Raw genomic sequence first — 2,575 nt, 5'->3', positions numbered from 1 at the left:
ACTGAGCGACATGGGAGCCAGAGAAGGTGAGTACAATATTGTTTTTTGCATTAGACAGAATGAAGACATATTTACCAGGTTGGGGACATATATACCAGGAGGGGGACAGTTGATACCAGGAAGGGGATAGTATACACCAGGAGGGATACAGTAGATACCAGGAAGGGGATGCTATATACCAGGTGGGGGACAGTGTATACAAGGAGTTGTACAGCAGGGAGACAGTATACACCAGGTGGGCTCTAGGATGGGGACAGTATATACCAGGAAGGGACCAGGATGGGGACATATATACCAGGATGGGGACATTTTTACCATGATGGGGTTATATGTACACCAGGATGTGGGCTAGAGTGGGGAACATATACACTAGGATGGGGGACATATATGTCAGAATGGGGGACATATTTACAATGCAGGAGCCCTGGATGGGGGTACATTACTACATAATGGGGGGGGCAACTCATATGTCTTTATAGGATTTAGATTGCTAAATGTATAGATACATATACATACATCTCACCAACATGGAGGGGCCAGGTCTAAATTGGGCCCATCGAATTCTAGTGACGCCACTGACTAAGACCTTCTGTAATCAGGTGGTGGGACCTTAATTACCATAATCACAGGATCTGTTATATATTACTGTAATTATAGGAGCGATATTCAGAAATACAGTTCTTCCAGCCTGGTCTCGCTTTCCAACTGTTCTGATAATATTAGTAATTGTGCATTATGCATTTTATAGTCGTGTCATTCACAGAGCCATCAGCAGACTGTTTTGTGGCAGCCTGTATTCTGCAGGGAGCTGCAGGTAACTTGCACTGCTGCCCCTGCAGCTACAGAAGACAACCCCTGTAATGACGCTGTGATGGGGAAGTGAGGCCTCGCCAGTTCTGTAATAGTTACTCGTTTTATGATGGAGATTTTATATAAGGACAAGGTCCAAATAGGAACCGATACCGGCTGAATCTGCAGTCATATGAGCGCCTCTGACATCCTTAGTAATTGATGAGGCTGCAATGGACGGTCCAAATATATATTCTGAACGGACTGGGATAAAAAAAAAAAGGCCAATCAGGGATAAGACAAGGAGCTCCAGTGGCCAAATAGAATGAACACTAACTATCACGTGTGACGGTCATGTGGTTTCTGGCCATAGAAGGTCACAGCGTCTGGCTGTGCAGAATGCTGCCTGACTTTCCATTGTTCCTGATTTTCAGTATTCATTGGTATAGGTAGCTTTCCTGCTGGATTCATCTCTCACTTTTGAACCTAGCAGGAGCTCGCCTTCCACCCAGCTGCTGATCATCAGTATTCTCTCCGTGCTTAAATACCCCTTCCTTCCCTTGGACTGGTGCTGGTGATATTTTCAGTTCATTCAAGCCAAGGTTGCAAGCAGGCGGCTTGTACTCCTCTGTGATATCATTGTTGAAAACTTTGATGAACCTCTGTCTGAGTCATCTGTGGATAAGTAGTTCATGCTTTCAGCCCGTGTGTCCTCCTTGTGTCTTCTTTTAGTGTTTAGTGGGATTGATGAAGAGCTCATCCACCCTCTTCCCTATTTAGGGCCCAGCACTAGGGATTCCTAGGGTCCAGTATCCAGCTTGGCGCATAAGTGCAGAACCTATCTAGGGTGGTCAGATTCCAGTAGTAGGCTTGGTCAGGGGCCACCACCTTCCCTCTAACTAGACATGAGGGCTCACTGTCTACAAGGGAAGAGAGGACCCTGCCCACGAGGGCTCACAGTCTACAGGGGATGGGTGAGGATACAGGAGGAGAGAAGACCCTGCCCATGAGGGCTCACAGTCTACAGGGGAAGAGAGGACCTGACCGCGAGGGCTCACAGTCTACAGGAGGAGAGAGGACCCTGCCCGTGAGGGCTCACAGTTTACAGGGGATGGTTGAGGATGCAGGAGAGAGGGCCCTGCCTATGAGGGCACACAGTCTACAGGGGAAGAGAGGACCCTGCCCGCGAGGGCTCATAGTCTACAGGAGGAGAGAGGACCCTGCCCACGAGGGCTCACAGTCTACAGGGGATGGGTGAGGATACAGGAGGAGAGAAGACCCTGCCCATGAGGGCTCACAGTCTACAGGGGAAGAGAGGACCTGACCGCGAGGGCTCACAGTCTACAGGAGGAGAGAGGACCCTGCCCGTGAGGGCTCACAGTTTACAGGGGATGGTTGAGGATGCAGGAGAGAGGGCCCTGCCTATGAGGGCACACAGTCTACAGGGGAAGAGAGGACCCTGCCCGCGAGGGCTCATAGTCTACAGGAGGAGAGAGGACCCTGCCCACGAGGGCTCACAGTCTACAGGGGATGGGTAAGGGTACAGGAGGAGAGAGGACCCTGCCCATGAGGGCTCACAGTCTACAGGAGGAGAGAGGACCCTGCCCACGAGGGCTCACAGTCTACAGGGGATGGGTGAGGGTACAGGAGGAGAGAGGACCCTGCCCATGAGGGCTCACAGTCTACAGGGGGAGAGAAGACCCTGCCCATGAGGGCTCACAATCTACAGGAGGAGAGAGGCCCCTGCCCATGAGGGCTCACAGTCTACAGGGGATGGGTGAGGATA

The sequence above is a fragment of the Anomaloglossus baeobatrachus genome, chromosome 9 (genome assembly GCF_048569485.1).
Source record: "Anomaloglossus baeobatrachus isolate aAnoBae1 chromosome 9, aAnoBae1.hap1, whole genome shotgun sequence".
Classification (NCBI taxonomy): Eukaryota; Metazoa; Chordata; class Amphibia; order Anura; family Aromobatidae; genus Anomaloglossus; species Anomaloglossus baeobatrachus.
The sequence above is the reverse complement of the archived record's forward strand: the minus strand, read 5'-3'. Positions refer to the sequence as shown.